The 23,044-nt window shown below is 35.4% G+C and overlaps 10 pseudogenes; all 10 read left to right on the forward strand.

The window, feature by feature from the left end:
* Positions 1-310: 310 nt before the first annotated feature.
* LOC145645472 (5S ribosomal RNA) lies at positions 311-431 on the forward strand (annotated as a pseudogene).
* Positions 432-6,493: 6,062 nt separating this feature from the next.
* LOC145646087 (5S ribosomal RNA) lies at positions 6,494-6,614 on the forward strand (annotated as a pseudogene).
* A 1,489-nt stretch (positions 6,615-8,103) lies between these two features.
* LOC145646088 (5S ribosomal RNA) lies at positions 8,104-8,224 on the forward strand (annotated as a pseudogene).
* A 792-nt stretch (positions 8,225-9,016) lies between these two features.
* LOC145646090 (5S ribosomal RNA) lies at positions 9,017-9,137 on the forward strand (annotated as a pseudogene).
* Positions 9,138-11,757: 2,620 nt separating this feature from the next.
* LOC145644716 (5S ribosomal RNA) lies at positions 11,758-11,876 on the forward strand (annotated as a pseudogene).
* A 1,015-nt stretch (positions 11,877-12,891) lies between these two features.
* On the forward strand, positions 12,892-13,012 carry LOC145646091 (5S ribosomal RNA; annotated as a pseudogene).
* Positions 13,013-15,634: 2,622 nt separating this feature from the next.
* Positions 15,635-15,755, forward strand: LOC145646092 (5S ribosomal RNA; annotated as a pseudogene).
* A 2,620-nt stretch (positions 15,756-18,375) lies between these two features.
* LOC145646093 (5S ribosomal RNA) lies at positions 18,376-18,496 on the forward strand (annotated as a pseudogene).
* A 3,531-nt stretch (positions 18,497-22,027) lies between these two features.
* LOC145646094 (5S ribosomal RNA) lies at positions 22,028-22,148 on the forward strand (annotated as a pseudogene).
* Positions 22,149-22,718: 570 nt separating this feature from the next.
* LOC145646096 (5S ribosomal RNA) lies at positions 22,719-22,839 on the forward strand (annotated as a pseudogene).
* Positions 22,840-23,044: the final 205 nt, after the last annotated feature.

Below are 23,044 nucleotides of genomic sequence, written 5' to 3' on the forward strand. Positions count from 1 at the left end.
TTTGAAGTGCAGTGAATAATTAAATCAAACTATCTGTTAGCACCTGGGAATAGCAGATGCTGTAAGTTTTTATTGCATCACTTTAATTTACTCTCCAACTGACATGCTTGAATGTGAAGTGCAGTGATTAATAAAAAAACTGTCTGTTAGTGCCTCCGAATACCAGATGTTGTAAGCTTTTATTGCATCATTTTAATTTACTTTCAAGATAACATTCTAGCATGTCAAGTGCAGGGATTAATAAAAAAAAATGTCAGATTGGTCTTTGATCATATTTTTTATGATTAGGCAATTTGAGTAAGTGTTTAAGGTTTACGGCCATACCAGCTTCAGCACGCCTCCAATCTCATCTGAACTTGGAAGCTAAGCAAGTTCGTGCCTGGATAGTACTGAGGTGGGACCCTACCTAGGAATACCATGTGCTGTAAGCTTTTCTTGCATCACTTTAATTTACTTTCAAGCTGACATGCTCAAATGTGAAGTGCAGTGATTAATAAAAAAAACTATCTGTTAGCACCTGGGAATAGCAGATGCTGTAAGTTTTTTTTGCATCACTTTCATTTACTCTCCAACTCACATGCCTGAATGTGAAGTGCAGTGATTCATCAAAAAACTATCTTTTAGCACCTTGGACTATGAGATGCTGTAAGCTTCTCTTGCATCACTTTAATTTACTTTCAAGATGACATGCTAGGATGTGAAGTGCAGTGATTAATTAAAAAAAACTATCTGTTAGCACCTGGGAATAGCAGATGCTGTAAGTTTTTCTTGCATCACTTTAATTTAATATGCAACTGACATGCTTGTAAGTGAAGTGTACAGATTAAATAGAAATCTATTAGTACCAGGGAATAGCAGGTGCTGTAAGATTTTATTGCATCCCTTAAATTTATGTTCAAGCTATCAAGCTCAAATTTGAAGTGCAGTGAATAATTAAATCAAACTATCTGTTAGCACCTGGGAATAGCAGATGCTGTAAGTTTTTATTGCATCACTTTAATTTACTCTCCAACTGACATGCTTGAATGTGAAGTGCAGTGATTAATAAAAAAACTGTCTGTTAGTGCCTCCGAATACCAGATGTTGTAAGCTTTTATTGCATCATTTTAATTTACTTTCAAGATAACATTCTAGAATGTCAAGTGCAGGGATTAATAAAAAAAAAATGTCAGATTGGTCTTTGATCATATTTTCTATGATTATGCAATTTGAGTAAGTGTGTAAGGTTTACGTCCATACCAGCTTCAGCACGCCTCCAATCTCATCTGAACTTGGAAGCTAAGCAAGTTTGTGCCTGGATAGTATTGAGGTGGGACCCTACCTAGGAATACCATGTGCTGTAAACTTTTCTTGCATCACTTTAATTTACTTTCAAGCTGACATTCTCAAATGTGAAGTGCAGTGATTAATAAAAAAAACTATCTGTTAGCACCTGGGAATAGCAGGTGCTGTAAGTTTTTTTTGCATCACTTTCATTTACTCTCCAACTCACATGCCTGAATGTGAAGTGCAGTGATTCATCAAAAAACTATCTTTTAGCACCTTGGACTATGAGATGCTGTAAGCTTCTCTTGTATCACTTTAATTTACTTTCAAGATGACATGCTAGGATGTGAAGTGCAGTGATTAATTAAAAAAACCTATCTGTTAGCACCTGGGAATAGCAGATGCTGTAAGTTTTTCTTGCATCACTTTAATTTAATATGCAACTGACATGCTTGTAAGTGAAGTGTACAGATTAAATAGAAATCTATTAGTACCAGGGAATAGCAGGTGCTGTAAGATTTTATTGCATCCCTTAAATTTATGTTCAAGCTATCAAGCTCAAATTTGAAGTGCAGTGAATAATTAAATCAAACTATCTGTTAGCACCTGGGAATAGCAGATGCTGTAAGTTTTTATTGCATCACTTTAATTTACTCTCCAACTGACATGCTTGAATGTGAAGTGCAGTGATTAATAAAAAAAACTGTCTGTTAGTGCCTCCGAATACCAGATGTTGTAAGCTTTTATTGCATCATTTTAATTTACTTTCAAGATAACATTCTAGAATGTCAAGTGCAGGGATTAATAAAAAAAAATGTCAGATTGGTCTTTGATCATATTTTCTATGATTATGCAATTTGAGTAAGTGTGTAAGGTTTACGTCCATACCAGCTTCAGCACGCCTCCAATCTCATCTGAACTTGGAAGCTAAGCAAGTTTGTGCCTGGATAGTACTGAGGTGGGACCCTACCTAGGAATACCATGTGCTGTAAGATTTTTTTGCATCACTTTAATTTACTTTCAAGCTGACATTCTCAAATGTGAAGTGCAGTGATTAATAAAAAAAACTATCTGTTAGCACCTGGGAATAGCAGGTGCTGTAAGTTTTTTTTGCATCACTTTCATTTACTCTCCAACTCACATGCCTGAATGTGAAGTGCAGTGATTCATCAAAAAACTATCTTTTAGCACCTTGGACTATGAGATGCTGTAAGCTTCTCTTGCATCACTTTAATTTACTTTCAAGATGACATGCTAGGATGTGAAGTGCAGTGATTAATTAAAAAAAACTATCTGTTAGCACCTGGGAATAGCAGATGCTGTAAGTTTTTCTTGCATCACTTTAATTTAATATGCAACTGACATGCTTGTAAGTGAAGTGTACAGATTAAATAGAAATCTATTAGTACCAGGGAATAGCAGGTGCTGTAAGATTTTATTGCATCCCTTAAATTTATGTTCAAGCTATCAAGCTCAAATTTGAAGTGCAGTGAATAATTAAATCAAACTATCTGTTAGCACCTGGGAATAGCAGATGCTGTAAGTTTTTATTGCATCACTTTAATTTACTCTCCAACTGACATGCTTGAATGTGAAGTGCAGTGATTAATAAAAAAACTGTCTGTTAGTGCCTCCGAATACCAGATGTTGTAAGCTTTTATTGCATCATTTTAATTTACTTTCAAGATAACATTCTAGAATGTCAAGTGCAGGGATTAATAAAAATAAATGTCAGATTGGTCTTTGATCATATTTTCTATGATTATGCAATTTGAGTAAGTGTTTAAGGTTTATGTCCATACCAGCTTCAGCACTCCTCCAATCTCATCTGAACTTGGAAGCTAAGCAAGTTTGTGCCTGGATAGTACTGAGGTGGGACCCTACCTAGGAATACCATGTGCTGTAAGCTTTTCTTGCATCACTTTAATTTACTTTCAAGCTGACATTCTCAAATGTGAAGTGCAGTGATTAATAAAAAAAACTATCTGTTAGCACCTGGCAATAGCAGGTGCTGTAAGTTTTTTTTGCATCACTTTCATTTACTCTCCAACTCACATGCCTGAATGTGAAGTGCAGTGATTCATCAAAAAACTATCTTTTAGCACCTTGGACTATGAGATGCTGTAAGCTTCTCTTGCATCACTTTAATTTACTTTCAAGATGACATGCTAGGATGTGAAGTGCAGTGATTAATTAAAAAAACCTATCTGTTAGCACCTGGGAATAGCAGATGCTGTAAGTTTTTATTGCATCACTTTAATTTACTCTCCAACTGACATGCTTGAATGTGAAGTGCAGTGATTAATAAAAAAACTGTCTGTTAGTGCCTCCGAATACCAGATGTTGTAAGCTTTTATTGCATCATTTTAATTTACTTTCAAGATAACATTCTAGAATGTCAAGTGCAGGGATTAATAAAAAAAATGTCAGATTGGTCTTTGATCATATTTTCTATGATTATGCAATTTGAGTAAGTGTTTAAGGTTTACGTCCATACCAGCTTCAGCACGCCTCCAATCTCATCTGAACTTGGAAGCTAAGCAAGTTTGTGCCTGGATAGTATTGAGGTGGGACCCTACCTAGGAATACCATGTGCTGTAAGCTTTTCTTGCATCACTTTAATTTACTTTCAAGCTGACATTCTCAAATGTGAAGTGCAGTGATTAATAAAAAAAAACTATCTGTTAGCACCTGGGAATAGCAGGTGCTGTAAGTTTTTTTTGCATCACTTTCATTTACTCTCCAACTCACATGCCTGAATGTGAAGTGCAGTGATTCATCAAAAAACTATCTTTTAGCACCTTGGACTATGAGATGCTGTAAGCTTCTCTTGTATCACTTTAATTTACTTTCAAGATGACATGCTAGGATGTGAAGTGCAGTGATTAATTAAAAAAACCTATCTGTTAGCACCTGGGAATAGCAGATGCTGTAAGTTTTTCTTGCATCACTTTAATTTAATATGCAACTGACATGCTTGTAAGTGAAGTGTACAGATTAAATAGAAATCTATTAGTACCAGGGAATAGCAGGTGCTGTAAGATTTTATTCTATCCCTTAAATTTATGTTCAAGCTATCAAGCTCAAATTTGAAGTGCAGTGAATAATTAAATCAAACTATCTGTTAGCACCTGGGAATAGCAGATGCTGTAAGTTTTTATTGCATCACTTTAATTTACTCTCCAACTGACATGCTTGAATGTGAAGTGCAGTGATTAATAAAAAAACTGTCTGTTAGTGCCTCCGAATACCAGATGTTGTAAGCTTTTATTGCATCATTTTAATTTACTTTCAAGATAACATTCTAGAATGTCAAGTGCAGGGATTAATAAAAAAAAATGTCAGATTGGTCTTTGATCATATTTTCTATGATTATGCAATTTGAGTAAGTGTTTAAGGTTTATGTCCATACCAGCTTCAGCACGCCTCCAATCTCATCTGAACTTGGAAGCTAAGCAAGTTTGTGCCTGGATAGTACTGAGGTGGGACCCTACCTAGGAATACCATGTGCTGTAAGCTTTTCTTGCATCACTTTAATTTACTTTCAAGCTGACATTCTCAAATGTGAAGTGCAGTGATTAATAAAAAAAACTATCTGTTAGCACCTGGGAATAGCAGGTGCTGTAAGTTTTTTTTGCATCACTTTCATTTACTCTCCAACTCACATGCCTGAATGTGAAGTGCAGTGATTCATCAAAAAACTATCTTTTAGCACCTTGGACTATGAGATGCTGTAAGCTTCTCTTGCATCACTTTAATTTACTTTCAAGATGACATGCTAGGATGTGAAGTGCAGACATTAATTAAAAAAACCTATCTGTTAGCACCTGGGAATAGCAGATGCTGTAAGTTTTTCTTGCATCACTTTAATTTAATATGCAACTGACATGCTTGTAAGTGAAGTGTACAGATTAAATAGAAATCTATTAGTACCAGGGAATAGCAGGTGCTGTAAGATTTTATTGCATCCCTTAAATTTATGTTCAAGCTATCAAGCTCAAATTTGAAGTGCAGTGAATAATTAAATCAAACTATCTGTTAGCACCTGGGAATAGCAGATGCTGTAAGTTTTTATTGCATCACTTTAATTTACTCTCCAACTGACATGCTTGAATGTGAAGTGCAGTGATTAATAAAAAAACTGTCTGTTAGTGCCTCCGAATACCAGATGTTGTAAGCTTTTATTGCATCATTTTAATTTACTTTCAAGATAACATTCTAGAATGTCAAGTGCAGGGATTAATAAAAAAAAAATGTCAGATTGGTCTTTGATCATATTTTCTATGATTATGCAATTTGAGTAAGTGTTTAAGGTTTATGTCCATACCAGCTTCAGCACGCCTCCAATCTCATCTGAACTTGGAAGCTAAGCAAGTTTGTGCCTGGATAGTACTGAGGTGGGACCCTACCTAGGAATACCATGTGCTGTAAGCTTTTCTTGCATCACTTTAATTTACTTTCAAGCTGACATTCTCAAATGTGAAGTGCAGTGATTAATAAAAAAAACTATCTGTTAGCACCTGGGAATAGCAGGTGCTGTAAGTTTTTTTTGCATCACTTTCATTTACTCTCCAACTCACATGCCTGAATGTGAAGTGCAGTGATTCATCAAAAAACTATCTTTTAGCACCTTGGACTATGAGATGCTGTAAGCTTCTCTTGCATCACTTTAATTTACTTTCAAGATGACATGCTAGGATGTGAAGTGCAGTGATTAATTAAAAAAAACTATCTGTTAGCACCTGGGAATAGCAGATGCTGTAAGTTTTTCTTGCATCACTTTAATTTAATATGCAACTGACATGCTTGTAAGTGAAGTGTACAGATTAAATAGAAATCTATTAGTACCAGGGAATAGCAGGTGCTGTAAGATTTTATTGCATCCCTTAAATTTATGTTCAAGCTATCAAGCTCAAATTTGAAGTGCAGTGAATAATTAAATCAAACTATCTGTTAGCACCTGGGAATAGCAGATGCTGTAAGTTTTTATTGCATCACTTTAATTTACTCTCCAACTGACATGCTTGAATGTGAAGTGCAGTGATTAATAAAAAAACTGTCTGTTAGTGCCTCCGAATACCAGATGTTGTAAGCTTTTATTGCATCATTTTAATTTACTTTCAAGATAACATTCTAGAATGTCAAGTGCAGGGATTAATAAAAAAAAATGTCAGATTGGTCTTTGATCATATTTTCTATGATTATGCAATTTGAGTAAGTGTGTAAGGTTTACGTCCATACCAGCTTCAGCACGCCTCCAATCTCATCTGAACTTGGAAGCTAAGCAAGTTTGTGCCTGGATAGTACTGAGGTGGGACCCTACCTAGGAATACCATGTGCTGTAAGCTTTTCTTGCATCACTTTAATTTACTTTCAAGCTGACATTCTCAAATGTGAAGTGCAGTGATTAATAAAAAAAACTATCTGTTAGCACCTGGGAATAGCAGGTGCTGTAAGTTTTTTTTGCATCACTTTCATTTACTCTCCAACTCACATGCCTGAATGTGAAGTGCAGTGATTCATCAAAAAACTATCTTTTAGCACCTTGGACTATGAGATGCTGTAAGCTTCTCTTGCATCACTTTAATTTACTTTCAAGATGACATGCTAGGATGTGAAGTGCAGTGATTAATTAAAAAAACCTATCTGTTAGCACCTGGGAATAGCAGATGCTGTAAGTTTTTATTGCATCACTTTAATTTACTCTCCAACTGACATGCTTGAATGTGAAGTGCAGTGATTAATAAAAAAACTGTCTGTTAGTGCCTCCGAATACCAGATGTTGTAAGCTTTTATTGCATCATTTTAATTTACTTTCAAGATAACATTCTAGAATGTCAAGTGCAGGGATTAATAAAAAAAAATGTCAGATTGGTCTTTGATCATATTTTCTATGATTATGCAATTTGAGTAAGTGTTTAAGGTTTATGTCCATACCAGCTTCAGCACGCCTCCAATCTCATCTGAACTTGGAAGCTACGCAAGTTTGTGCCTGGATAGTACTGAGGTGGGACCCTACCTAGGAATACCATGTGCTGTAAGCTTTTCTTGCATCACTTTAATTTACTTTCAAGCTGACATTCTCAAATGTGAAGTGCAGTGATTAATAAAAAAAACTATCTGTTAGCACCTGGGAATAGCAGGTGCTGTAAGTTTTTTTTGCATCACTTTCATTTACTCTCCAACTCACATGCCTGAATGTGAAGTGCAGTGATTCATCAAAAAACTATATTTTAGCACCTTGGACTATGAGATGCTGTAAGCTTCTCTTGCATCACTTTAATTTACTTTCAAGATGACATGCTAGGATGTGAAGTGCAGTGATTAATTAAAAAAAACTATCTGTTAGCACCTGGGAATAGCAGATGCTGTAAGTTTTTCTTGCATCACTTTAATTTAATATGCAACTGACATGCTTGTAAGTGAAGTGTACAGATTAAATAGAAATCTATTAGTACCAGGGAATAGCAGGTGCTGTAAGATTTTATTGCATCCCTTAAATTTATGTTCAAGCTATCAAGCTCAAATTTGAAGTGCAGTGAATAATTAAATCAAACTATCTGTTAGCACCTGGGAATAGCAGATGCTGTAAGTTTTTATTGCATCACTTTAATTTACTCTCCAACTGACATGCTTGAATGTGAAGTGCAGTGATTAATAAAAAAACTGTCTGTTAGTGCCTCCGAATACCAGATGTTGTAAGCTTTTATTGCATCATTTTAATTTACTTTCAAGATAACATTCTAGAATGTCAAGTGCAGGGATTAATAAAAAAAAATGTCAGATTGGTCTTTGATCATATTTTCTATGATTATGCAATTTGAGTAAGTGTGTAAGGTTTACGTCCATACCAGCTTCAGCACGCCTCCAATCTCATCTGAACTTGGAAGCTAAGCAAGTTTGTGCCTGGATAGTACTGAGGTGGGACCCTACCTAGGAATACCATGTGCTGTAAGCTTTTCTTGCATCACTTTAATTTACTTTCAAGCTGACATTCTCAAATGTGAAGTGCAGTGATTAATAAAAAAAACTATCTGTTAGCACCTGGGAATAGCAGGTGCTGTAAGTTTTTTTTGCATCACTTTCATTTACTCTCCAACTCACATGCCTGAATGTGAAGTGCAGTGATTCATCAAAAAACTATCTTTTAGCACCTTGGACTATGAGATGCTGTAAGCTTCTCTTGCATCACTTTAATTTACTTTCAAGATGACATGCTAGGATGTGAAGTGCAGTGATTAATTAAAAAAAACTATCTGTTAGCACCTGGGAATAGCAGATGCTGTAAGTTTTTCTTGCATCACTTTAATTTAATATGCAACTGACATGCTTGTAAGTGAAGTGTACAGATTAAATAGAAATCTATTAGTACCAGGGAATAGCAGGTGCTGTAAGATTTTATTGCATCCCTTAAATTTATGTTCAAGCTATCAAGCTGAAATTTGAAGTGCAGTGAATAATTAAATCAAACTATCTGTTAGCACCTGGGAATAGCAGATGCTGTAAGTTTTTATTGCATCACTTTAATTTACTCTCCAACTGACATGCTTGAATGTGAAGTGCAGTGATTAATAAAAAAACTGTCTGTTAGTGCCTCTGAATACCAGATGTTGTAAGCTTTTATTGCATCATTTTAATTTACTTTCAAGATAACATTCTAGAATGTCAAGTGCAGGGATTAATAAAAAAAATGTCAGATTGGTCTTTGATCATATTTTCTATGATTATGCAATTTGAGTAAGTGTGTAAGGTTTACGTCCATACCAGCTTCAGCACGCCTCCAATCTCATCTGAACTTGGAAGCTAAGCAAGTTTGTGCCTGGATAGTACTGAGGTGGGACCCTACCTAGGAATACCATGTGCTGTAAGCTTTTCTTGCATCACTTTAATTTACTTTCAAGCTGACATTCTCAAATGTGAAGTGCAGTGATTAATAAAAAAAACTATCTGTTAGCACCTGGGAATAGCAGGTGCTGTAAGTTTTTTTTGCATCACTTTCATTTACTCTCCAACTCACATGCCTGAATGTGAAGTGCAGTGATTCATCAAAAAACTATCTTTTAGCACCTTGGACTATGAGATGCTGTAAGCTTCTCTTGTATCACTTTAATTTACTTTCAAGATGACATGCTAGGATGTGAAGTGCAGTGATTAATTAAAAAAACCTATCTGTTAGCACCTGGGAATAGCAGATGCTGTAAGTTTTTCTTGCATCACTTTAATTTAATATGCAACTGACATGCTTGTAAGTGAAGTGTACAGATTAAATAGAAATCTATTAGTACCAGGGAATAGCAGGTGCTGTAAGATTTTATTGCATCCCTTAAATTTATGTTCAAGCTATCAAGCTCAAATTTGAAGTGCAGTGAATAATTAAATCAAACTATCTGTTAGCACCTGGGAATAGCAGATGCTGTAAGTTTTTATTGCATCACTTTAATTTACTCTCCAACTGACATGCTTGAATGTGAAGTGCAGTGATTAATAAAAAAACTGTCTGTTAGTGCCTCCGAATACCAGATGTTGTAAGCTTTTATTGCATCATTTTAATTTACTTTCAAGATAACATTCTAGAATGTCAAGTGCAGGGATTAATAAAAAAAAATGTCAGATTGGTCTTTGATCATATTTTCTATGATTATGCAATTTGAGTAAGTGTGTAAGGTTTACGTCCATACCAGCTTCAGCACGCCTCCAATCTCATCTGAACTTGGAAGCTAAGCAAGTTTGTGCCTGGAGAGTACTGAGGTGGGACCCTACCTAGGAATACCATGTGCTGTAAGCTTTTCTTGCATCACTTTAATTTACTTTCAAGCTGACATTCTCAAATGTGAAGTGCAGTGATTAATAAAAAAAACTATCTGTTAGCACCTGGGAATAGCAGGTGCTGTAAGTTTTTTTTGCATCACTTTCATTTACTCTCCAACTCACATGCCTGAATGTGAAGTGCAGTGATTCATCAAAAAACTATCTTTTAGCACCTTGGACTATGAGATGCTGTAAGCTTCTCTTGCATCACTTTAATTTACTTTCAAGATGACATGCTAGGATGTGAAGTGCAGAGATTAATTAAAAAAACCTATCTGTTAGCACCTGGGAATAGCAGATGCTGTAAGTTTTTCTTGCATCACTTTAATTTAATATGCAACTGACATGCTTGTAAGTGAAGTGTACAGATTAAATAGAAATCTATTAGTACCAGGGAATAGCAGGTGCTGTAAGATTTTATTGCATCCCTTAAATTTATGTTCAAGCTATCAAGCTCAAATTTGAAGTGCAGTGAATAATTAAATCAAACTATTTGTTAGCACCTGGGAATAGCAGATGCTGTAAGTTTTTATTGCATCACTTTAATTTACTCTCCAACTGACATGCTTGAATGTGAAGTGCAGTGATTAATAAAAAAACTGTCTGTTAGTGCCTCCGAATACCAGATGTTGTAAGCTTTTATTGCATCATTTTAATTTACTTTCAAGATAACATTCTAGAATGTCAAGTGCAGGGATTAATAAAAAAAAATGTCAGATTGGTCTTTGATCATATTTTCTATGATTATGCAATTTGAGTAAGTGTGTAAGGTTTACGTCTATACCAGCTTCAGCACGCCTCCAATCTCATCTGAACTTGGAAGCTAAGCAAGTTTGTGCCTGGATAGTACTGAGGTGGGACCCTACCTAGGAATACCATGTGCTGTAAGCTTTTCTTGCATCACTTTAATTTACTTTCAAGCTGACATTCTCAAATGTGAAGTGCAGTGATTAATAAAAAAAACTATCTGTTAGCACCTGGGAATAGCAGGTGCTGTAAGTTTTTTTTGCATCACTTTCATTTACTCTCCAACTCACATGCCTGAATGTGAAGTGCAGTGATTCATCAAAAAACTATCTTTTAGCACCTTGGACTATGAGATGCTGTAAGCTTCTCTTGCATCACTTTAATTTACTTTCAAGATGACATGCTAGGATGTGAAGTGCAGTGATTAATTAAAAAAAACTATCTGTTAGCACCTGGGAATAGCAGATGCTGTAAGTTTTTCTTGCATCACTTTAATTTAATATGCAACTGACATGCTTGTAAGTGAAGTGTACAGATTAAATAGAAATCTATTAGTACCAGGGAATAGCAGGTGCTGTAAGATTTTATTGCATCCCTTAAATTTATGTTCAAGCTATCAAGCTCAAATTTGAAGTGCAGTGAATAATTAAATCAAACTATCTGTTAGCACCTGGGAATAGCAGATGCTGTAAGTTTTTATTGCATCACTTTAATTTACTCTCCAACTGACATGCTTGAATGTGAAGTGCAGTGATTAATAAAAAAACTGTCTGTTAGTGCCTCCGAAAACCAGATGTTGTAAGCTTTTATTGCATCATTTTAATTTACTTTCAAGATAACATTCTAGAATGTCAAGTGCAGGGATTAATAAAAAAAATGTCAGATTGGTCTTTGATCATATTTTCTATGATTATGCAATTTGAGTAAGTGTTTAAGGTTTACGTCCATACCAGCTTCAGAACGTCCAATCTCATCTGAACTTGGAAGCTAAGCAAGTTTGTGCCTGAATAGTACTGAGGTGGGACCCTATCTAGGAATACCAGGTGCTGTAAGCTTTTCTTGCATCACTTTAATTTACTTTCAAGCTGACATTCTCAAATGGGAAGTGCAGTGATTAATAAAAAAACCTATCTGTTAGCACCTGGGAATAGCAGATGCTGTAAGTTTTTTTTGCATCACTTTCATTTACTCTCCAACTCACATGCCTGAATGTGAAGTGCAGTGATTCATCAAAAAACTATCTTTTAGCACCTTGGACTACGAGCTGCTGTAAGCTTCTCTTGCATCACATTAATTTACTTTCAAGATGACATGCTAGGATGTGAAGTGCAGTGATTAATTAAAAAAACCTATCTGTTAGCACCTGGGAATAGCAGATGCTGTAAGTTTTTTTTGCATCACTTTCATTTACTCTCCAACTCACATGCCTGAATGTGAAGTGCAGTGATTCATCAAAAAACTATCTTTTAGCACCTTGGACTACGAACTGCTGTAAGCTTCTCTTGCATCACATTAATTTACTTTCAAGATGACATGCTAGGATGTGAAGTGCAGTGATTAATTAAAAAAACCTATCTGTTAGCACCTGGGAATAGCAGATGCTGTAAGTTTTTCTTGCATCACTTTAATTTAATATGCAAATGACATGCTTGTAAGTGAAGTGTACAGATTAAATAGAAATCTATTAGTACCAGGGAATAGCAGGTGCTGTAAGATTTTATTGCATCCCTTAAATTTATGTTCAAGCTATCAAGCTCAAATTTGAAGTGCAGTGAATAATTAAATCAAACTATCTGTTAGCACCTGGGAATAGCAGATGCTGTAAGTTTTTATTGCATCACTTTAATTTACTCTCCAACTGACATGCTTGAATGTGAAGTGCAGTGATTAATAAAAAAACTGTCTGTTAGTGCCTCCGAATACCAGATGTTGTAAGCTTTTATTGCATCATTTTAATTTACTTTCAAGATAACATTCTAGAATGTCAAGTGCAGGGATTAATAAAAAAAAATGTCAGATTGGTCTTTGATCACATTTTCTATGATTATGCAATTTGAGTAATTGTTTAAGGTTTACGTCCATACCAGCTTCAGCACGCCTCCAATCTCATCTGAACTTGGAAGCTAAGCAAGTTTGTGCCTGGATAGTACTGAGGTGGGACCCTACCTAGGAATACCATGTGCTGTAAGCTTTTCTTGCATCACTTTAATTTACTTTCAAATCTGACATTCTCAAATGTGAAGTGCAGTGATTAATAAAAAAAACTATCTGTTAGCACCTGGGAATAGCAGGTGCTGTAAGTTTTTTTTGCATCACTTTCATTTACTCTCCAACTCACATGCCTGAATGTGAAGTGCAGTGATTCATCAAAAAACTATCTTTTAGCACCTTGGAGTACGAACTGCTGTAAGCTTCTCTTGCATCACATTAATTTACTTTCAAGATGACATGCTAGGATGTGAAGTGCAGTGATTAATTAAAAAAACCTATCTGTTAGCACCTGGGAATAGCAGATGCTGTAAGTTTTTCTTGCATCACTTTAATTTAATATGCAACTGACATGCTTGTAAGTGAAGTGTACAGATTAAATAGAAATCTATTAGTACCAGGGAATAGCAGGTGCTGTAAGATTTTATTGCATCCCTTAAATTTATGTTCAAGCTATCAAGCTCGAATTTGAAGTGCAGTGAATAATTAAATCAAACTATCTGTTAGCACCTGGGAATAGCAGATGCTGTAAGTTTTTATTGCATCACTTTAATTTACTCTCCAACTGACATGCTTGAATGTGAAGTGCAGTGATTAATAAAAAAACTGTCTGTTAGTGCCTCCGAATACCAGATGTTGTAAGCTTTTATTGCATCATTTTAATTTACTTTCAAGATAACATTCTAGAATGTCAAGTGCAGGGATTAATAAAAAAAAATGTCAGATTGGTCTTTGATCATATTTTCTATGATTATGCAATTTGAGTAAGTGTTTAAGGTTTACGTCCATGCCAGCTTCAGCACGCCTCCAATCTCATCTGAACTTGGAAGCTAAGCAAGTTTGTGCCTGGATAGTACTGAGGTGGGACCCTACCTAGGAATACCATGTGCTGTAAGCTTTTCTTGCATCACTTTAATTTACTTTCAAATCTGACATTCTCAAATGTGAAGTGCAGTGATTAATAAAAAAAACTATCTGTTAGCACCTGGGAATAGCAGGTGCTGTAAGTTTTTTTTGCATCACTTTCATTTACTCTCCAACTCACATGCCTGAATGTGAAGTGCAGTGATTCATCAAAAAACTATCTTTTAGCACCTTGGAGTACGAACTGCTGTAAGCTTCTCTTGCATCACATTAATTTACTTTCAAGATGACATGCTAGGATGTGAAGTGCAGTGATTAATTAAAAAAACCTATCTGTTAGCACCTGGGAATAGCAGATGCTGTAAGTTTTTCTTGCATCACTTTAATTTAATATGCAACTGACATGCTTGTAAGTGAAGTGTACAGATTAAATAGAAATCTATTAGTACCAGGGAATAGCAGGTGCTGTAAGATTTTATTGCATCCCTTAAATTTATGTTCAAGCTATCAAGCTCGAATTTGAAGTGCAGTGAATAATTAAATCAAACTATCTGTTAGCACCTGGGAATAGCAGATGCTGTAAGTTTTTATTGCATCACTTTAATTTACTCTCCAACTGACATGCTTGAATGTGAAGTGCAGTGATTAATAAAAAAACTGTCTGTTAGTGCCTCCGAATACCAGATGTTGTAAGCTTTTATTGCATCATTTTAATTTACTTTCAAGATAACATTCTAGAATGTCAAGTGCAGGGATTAATAAAAAAAAATGTCAGATTGGTCTTTGATCATATTTTCTATGATTATGCAATTTGAGTAAGTGTTTAAGGTTTACGTCCATGCCAGCTTCAGCACGCCTCCAATCTCATCTGAACTTGGAAGCTAAGCAAGTTTGTGCCTGGATAGTACTGAGGTGGGACCCTACCTAGGAATACCATGTGCTGTAAGCTTTTCTTGCATCACTTTAATTTACTTTCAAGCTGACATGCTCAAATGTGAAGTGCAGTGATTAATAAAAAACCTATCTGTTAGCACCTGGGAATAGCAGATGCTGTAAGTTTTTTTTGCATCACTTTCATTTACTCTCCAACTCACATGCCTGAATGTGAAGTGCAGTGATTCATCAAAAAACTATCTTTTAGCACCTTGGACTACGAACTGCTGTAAGCTTCTCTTGCATCACATTAATTTACTTTCAAGATGACATGCTAGGATGTGAAGTGCAGTGATTAATTAAAAAAACCTATCTGTTAGCACCTGGGAATAGCAGATGCTGTAAGTTTTTCTTGCATCACTTTAATTTAATATGCAAATGACATGCTTGTAAGTGAAGTGTACAGATTAAATAGAAATCTATTAGTACCAGGGAATAGCAGGTGCTGTAAGATTTTATTGCATCCCTTAAATTTATGTTCAAGCTATCAAGCTCAAATTTGAAGTGCAGTGAATAATTAAATCAAACTATCTGTTAGCACCTGGGAATAGCAGATGCTGTAAGTTTTTATTGCATCACTTTAATTTACTCTCCAACTGACATGCTTGAATGTGAAGTGCAGTGATTAATAAAAAAACTGTCTGTTAGTGCCTCCGAATACCAGATGTTGTAAGCTTTTATTGCATCATTTTAATTTACTTTCAAGATAACATTCTAGAATGTCAAGTGCAGGGATTAATAAAAAAAAATGTCAGATTGGTCTTTGATCACATTTTCTATGATTATGCAATTTGAGTAATTGTTTAAGGTTTACGTCCATACCAGCTTCAGCACGCCTCCAATCTCATCTGAACTTGGAAGCTAAGCAAGTTTGTGCCTGGATAGTACTGAGGTGGGACCCTACCTAGGAATACCATGTGCTGTAAGCTTTTCTTGCATCACTTTAATTTACTTTCAAATCTGACATTCTCAAATGTGAAGTGCAGTGATTAATAAAAAAAACTATCTGTTAGCACCTGGGAATAGCAGGTGCTGTAAGTTTTTTTTGCATCACTTTCATTTACTCTCCAACTCACATGCCTGAATGTGAAGTGCAGTGATTCATCAAAAAACTATCTTTTAGCACCTTGGAGTACGAACTGCTGTAAGCTTCTCTTGCATCACATTAATTTACTTTCAAGATGACATGCTAGGATGTGAAGTGCAGTGATTAATTAAAAAAACCTATCTGTTAGCACCTGGGAATAGCAGATGCTGTAAGTTTTTCTTGCATCACTTTAATTTAATATGCAACTGACATGCTTGTAAGTGAAGTGTACAGATTAAATAGAAATCTATTAGTACCAGGGAATAGCAGGTGCTGTAAGATTTTATTGCATCCCTTAAATTTATGTTCAAGCTATCAAGCTCGAATTTGAAGTGCAGTGAATAATTAAATCAAACTATCTGTTAGCACCTGGGAATAGCAGATGCTGTAAGTTTTTATTGCATCACTTTAATTTACTCTCCAACTGACATGCTTGAATGTGAAGTGCAGTGATTAATAAAAAAACTGTCTGTTAGTGCCTCCGAATACCAGATGTTGTAAGCTTTTATTGCATCATTTTAATTTACTTTCAAGATAACATTCTAGAATGTCAAGTGCAGGGATTAATAAAAAAAAATGTCAGATTGGTCTTTGATCATATTTTCTATGATTATGCAATTTGAGTAAGTGTTTAAGGTTTACGTCCATGCCAGCTTCAGCACGCCTCCAATCTCATCTGAACTTGGAAGCTAAGCAAGTTTGTGCCTGGATAGTACTGAGGTGGGACCCTACCTAGGAATACCATGTGCTGTAAGCTTTTCTTGCATCACTTTAATTTACTTTCAAGCTGACATGCTCAAATGTGAAGTGCAGTGATTAATAAAAAACCTATCTGTTAGCACCTGGGAATAGCAGATGCTGTAAGTTTTTTTTGCATCACTTTCATTTACTCTCCAACTCACATGCCTGAATGTGAAGTGCAGTGATTCATCAAAAAACTATCTTTTAGCACCTTGGACTACGAACTGCTGTAAGCTTCTCTTGCATCACATTAATTTACTTTCAAGATGACATGCTAGGATGTGAAGTGCAGTGATTAATTAAAAAAACCTATCTGTTAGCACCTGGGAATAGCAGATGCTGTAAGTTTTTCTTGCATCACTTTAATTTAATATGCAAATGACATGCTTGTAAGTGAAGTGTACAGATTAAATAGAAATCTATTAGTACCAGGGAATAGCAGGTGCTGTAAGATTTTATTGCATCCCTTAAATTTATGTTCAAGCTATCAAGCTCAAATTTGAAGTGCAGTGAATAATTAAATCAAACTATCTGTTAGCACCTGGGAATAGCAGATGCTGTAAGTTTTTATTGCATCACTTTAATTTACTCTCCAACTGACATGCTTGAATGTGAAGTGCAGTGATTAATAAAAAAACTGTCTGTTAGTGCCTCCGAATACCAGATGTTGTAAGCTTTTATTGCATCATTTTAATTTACTTTCAAGATAACATTCTAGAATGTCAAGTGCAGGGATTAATAAAAAAAATGTCAGATTGGTCTTTGATCATATTTTCTATGATTATGCAATTTGAGTAAGTGTTTAAGGTTTACGTCCATGCCAGCTTCAGCACGCCTCCAATCTCATCTGAACTTGGAAGCTAAGCAAGTTTGTGCCTGGATAGTACTGAGGTGGGACCCTACCTAGGAATACCATGTGCTGTAAGCTTTTCTTGCATCACTTTAATTTACTTTCAAGCTGACATTCTCAAATGTGAAGTGCAGTGATTAATAAAAAAAACTATCTGTTAGCACCTGGGAATAGCAGGTGCTGTAAGTTTTTTTTGCATCACTTTCATTTACTCTCCAACTCACATGCCTGAATGTGAAGTGCAGTGATTCATCAAAAAACTATCTTTTAGCACCTTGGACTATGAGATGCTGTAAGCTTCTCTTGCATCACTTTAATTTACTTTCAAGATGACATGCTAGGATGTGAAGTGCAGTGATTAATTAAAAAAACCTATCTGTTAGCACCTGGGAATAGCAGATGCTGTAAATTTTTCTTGCATCACTTTAATTTAATATGCAACTGACATGCTTGTAAGTGAAGTGTACAGATTAAATAGAAATCTATTAGTACCAGGGAATAGCAGGTGCTGTAAGATTTTATTGCATCCCTTAAAATTTTGTTCAAGCTATCAAGCTGAAATTTGAAGTGCAGTGAATAATTAAATCAAACTATCTGTTAGCACCTGGGAATAGCAGATGCTGTAAGTTTTTATTGCATCACTTTAATTTACTCTCCAACTGACATGCTTGAATGTGAAGTGCAGTGATTAATAAAAAAACTGTCTGTTAGTGCCTCCGAATACCAGATGTTGTAAGCTTTTTTTGCATCATTTTAATTTACTTTCAAGATAACATTCTAGAATGTCAAGTGCAGGGATTAATAAAAAAAAATGTCAGATTGGTCTTTGATCATATTTTCTATGATTATGCAATTTGAGTAAGTGTTTAAGGTTTACGTCCATACCAGCTTCAGCACGCCTCCAATCTCATCTGAACTTGGAAGCTAAGCAAGTTTGTGCCTGGATAGTACTGAGGTGGGACCCTACCTAGGAATACCATGTGCTGTAAGCTTTTCTTGCATCACTTTAATTTACTTTCAAGCTGACATGCTCAAATGTGAAGTGCAGTGATTAATAAAAAACCTATCTGTTAGCACCTGGGAATAGCAGATGCTGTAAGTTTTTTTTGCATCACTTTCATTTACTCTACAACTCACATGCCTGAATGTGAAGTGCAGTGATTCATCAAAAAACTATCTTTTAGCACCTTGGACTACGAACTGCTGTAAGCTTCTCTTGCATCACATTAATTTACTTTCAAGATGACATGCTAGGATGTGAAGTGCAGTGATTAATTAAAAAAAACTATCTGTTAGCACCTGGGAATAGCAGATGCTGTAAGTTTTTCTTGCATCACTTTAATTTAATATGCAAATGACATGCTTGTAAGTGAAGTGTACAGATTAAATAGAAATCTATTAGTACCAGGGAATAGCAGGTGCTGTAAGATTTTATTGCATCCCTTAAATTTATGTTCAAGCTATCAAGCTCAAATTTGAAGTGCAGTGAATAATTAAATCAAACTATCTGTTAGCACCTGGGAATAGCAGATGCTGTAAGTTTTTATTGCATCACTTTAATTTACTCTCCAACTGACATGCTTGAATGTGAAGTGCAGTGATTAATAAAAAAACTGTCTGTTAGTGCCTCCGAATACCAGATGTTGTAAGCTTTTATTGCATCATTTTAATTTACTTTCAAGATAACATTCTAGAATGTCAAGTGCAGGGATTAATAAAAAAAATGTCAGATTGGTCTTTGATCATATTTTCTATGATTATGCAATTTGAGTAAGTGTTTAAGGTTTACGTCCATGCCAGCTTCAGCACGCCTCCAATCTCATCTGAACTTGGAAGCTAAGCAAGTTTGTGCCTGGATAGTACTGAGGTGGGACCCTACCTAGGAATACCATGTGCTGTAAGCTTTTCTTGCATCACTTTAATTTACTTTCAAGCTGACATTCTCAAATGTGAAGTGCAGTGATTAATAAAAAAAACTATCTGTTAGCACCTGGGAATAGCAGTTGCTGTAAGTTTTTTTTGCATCACTTTCATTTACTCTCCAACTCGCATGCCTGAATGTGAAGTGCAGTGATTCATCAAAAAACTATCTTTTAGCACCTTGGACTATGAGATGCTGTAAGCTTCTCTTGCATCACTTTAATTTACTTTCAAGATGACATGCTAGGATGTGAAGTGCAGTGATTAATTAAAAAAACCTATCTGTTAGCACCTGGGAATAGCAGATGCTGTAAGTTTTTCTTGCATCACTTTAATTTAATATGCAACTGACATGCTTGTAAGTGAAGTGTACAGATTAAATAGAAATCTATTAGTACCAGGGAATAGCAGGTGCTGTAAGATTTTATTGCATCCCTTAAATTTATGTTCAAGCTATCAAGCTCAAATTTGAAGTGCAGTGAATAATTAAATCAAACTATCTGTTAGCACCTGGGAATAGCAGATGCTGTAAGTTTTTATTGCATCACTTTAATTTACTCTCCAACTGACATGCTTGAATGTGAAGTGCAGTGATTAATAAAAAAACTGTCTGTTAGTGCCTCCGAATACCAGATGTTGTAAGCTTTTATTGCATCATTTTAATTTACTTTCAAGATAACATTCTAGAATGTCAAGTGCAGGGATTAATAAAAAAAATGTCAGATTGGTCTTTGATCATATTTTCTATGATTATGCAATTTGAGTAAGTGTTTAAGGTTTACGTCCATGCCAGCTTCAGCACGCCTCCAATCTCATCTGAACTTGGAAGCTAAGCAAGTTTGTGCCTGGATAGTACTGAGGTGGGACCCTACCTAGGAATACCATGTGCTGTAAGCTTTTCTTGCATCACTTTAATTTACTTTCAAGCTGACATTCTCAAATGTGAAGTGCAGTGATTAATAAAAAAAACTATCTGTTAGCACCTGGGAATAGCAGTTGCTGTAAGTTTTTTTTGCATCACTTTCATTTACTCTCCAACTCGCATGCCTGAATGTGAAGTGCAGTGATTCATCAAAAAACTATCTTTTAGCACCTTGGACTATGAGATGCTGTAAGCTTCTCTTGCATCACTTTAATTTACTTTCAAGATGACATGCTAGGATGTGAAGTGCAGTGATTAATTAAAAAAACCTATCTGTTAGCACCTGGGAATAGCAGATGCTGTAAGTTTTTCTTGCATCACTTTAATTTAATATGCAACTGACATGCTTGTAAGTGAAGTGTACAGATTAAATAGAAATCTATTAGTACCAGGGAATAGCAGGTGCTGTAAGATTTTATTGCATCCCTTAAATTTATGTTCAAGCTATCAAGCTCAAATTTGAAGTGCAGTGAATAATTAAATCAAACTATCTGTTAGCACCTGGGAATAGCAGATGCTGTAAGTTTTTATTGCATCACTTTAATTTACTCTCCAACTGACATGCTTGAATGTGAAGTGCAGTGATTAATAAAAAAACTGTCTGTTAGTGCCTCCGAATACCAGATGTTGTAAGCTTTTATTGCATCATTTTAATTTACTTTCAAGATAACATTCTAGAATGTCAAGTGCAGGGATTAATAAAAAAAATGTCAGATTGGTCTTTGATCATATTTTCTATGATTATGCAATTTGAGTAAGTGTTTAAGGTTTACGTCCATGCCAGCTTCAGCACGCCTCCAATCTCATCTGAACTTGGAAGCTAAGCAAGTTTGTGCCTGGATAGTACTGAGGTGGGACCCTACCTAGGAATACCATGTGCTGTAAGCTTTTCTTGCATCACTTTAATTTACTTTCAAGCTGACATTCTCAAATGTGAAGTGCAGTGATTAATAAAAAAAACTATCTGTTAGCACCTGGGAATAGCAGTTGCTGTAAGTTTTTTTTGCATCACTTTCATTTACTCTCCAACTCGCATGCCTGAATGTGAAGTGCAGTGATTCATCAAAAAACTATCTTTTAGCACCTTGGACTATGAGATGCTGTAAGCTTCTCTTGCATCACTTTAATTTACTTTCAAGATGACATGCTAGGATGTGAAGTGCAGTGATTAATTAAAAAAACCTATCTGTTAGCACCTGGGAATAGCAGATGCTGTAAGTTTTTCTTGCATCACTTTAATTTAATATGCAACTGACATGCTTGTAAGTGAAGTGTACAGATTAAATAGAAATCTATTAGTACCAGGGAATAGCAGGTGCTGTAAGATTTTATTGCATCCCTTAAATTTATGTTCAAGCTATCAAGCTCAAATTTGAAGTGCAGTGAATAATTAAATCAAACTATCTGTTAGCACCTGGGAATAGCAGATGCTGTAAGTTTTTATTGCATCACTTTAATTTACTCTCCAACTGACATGCTTGAATGTGAAGTGCAGTGATTAATAAAAAAACTGTCTGTTAGTGCCTCCGAATACCAGATGTTGTAAGCTTTTATTGCATCATTTTAATTTACTTTCAAGATAACATTCTAGAATGTCAAGTGCAGGGATTAATAAAAAAAAATGTCAGATTGGTCTTTGATCATATTTTCTATGATTATGCAATTTGAGTAAGTGTGTAAGGTTTACGTCCATACCAGCTTCAGCACGCCTCCAATCTCATCTGAACTTGGAAGCTAAGCAAGTTTGTGCCTGGATAGTACTGAGGTGGGACCCTACCTAGGAATACCATGTGCTGTAAGCTTTTCTTGCATCACTTTAATTTACTTTCAAGCTGACATTCTCAAATGTGAAGTGCAGTGATTAATAAAAAAAACTATCTGTTAGCACCTGGGAATAGCAGGTGCTGTAAGTTTTTTTTGCATCACTTTAATTTAATATGCAACTGACATGCTTGTAAGTGAAGTGTACAGATTAAATAGAAATCTATTAGTACCAGGGAATAGCAGGTGCTGTAAGATTTTATTGCATCCCTTAAATTTATGTTCAAGCTATCAAGCTCAAATTTGAAGTGCAGTGAATAATTAAATCAAACTATCTGTTAGCACCTGGGAATAGCAGATGCTGTAAGTTTTTATTGCATCACTTTAGTTTACTCTCCAACTGACATGCTTGAATGTGAAGTGCAGTGATTAATAAAAAAACTGTCTGTTAGTGCCTCCGAATACCAGATGTTGTAAGCTTTTATTGCATCATTTAGTTTACTTTCAAGATAACATTCTAGAATGTCAAGTGCAGGGATTAATAAAAAAAAATGTCAGATTGGTCTTTGATCATATTTTCTATGATTATGCAATTTGAGTAAGTGTGTAAGGTTTACGTCCATACCAGCTTCAGCACGCCTCCAATCTCATCTGAACTTGGAAGCTAAGCAAGTTTGTGCCTGGATAGTACTGAGGTGGGACCCTACCTAGGAATACCATGTGCTGTAAGCTTTTCTTGCATCACTTTAATTTACTTTCAAGCTGACATTCTCAAATGTGAAGTGCAGTGATTAATAAAAAAAACTATCTGTTAGCACCTGGGAATAGCAGGTGCTGTAAGTTTTTTTTGCATCACTTTCATTTACGCTCCAACTCACATGCCTGAATGTGAAGTGCAGTGATTCATCAAAAAACTATCTTTTAGCACCTTGGACTA

The sequence above is a fragment of the Electrophorus electricus genome, chromosome 13 (assembly GCF_041902795.1).
Source record: "Electrophorus electricus isolate QZ-2024a chromosome 13, ASM4190279v1, whole genome shotgun sequence".
NCBI classification, from domain to species: domain Eukaryota; kingdom Metazoa; phylum Chordata; class Actinopteri; order Gymnotiformes; family Gymnotidae; genus Electrophorus; species Electrophorus electricus.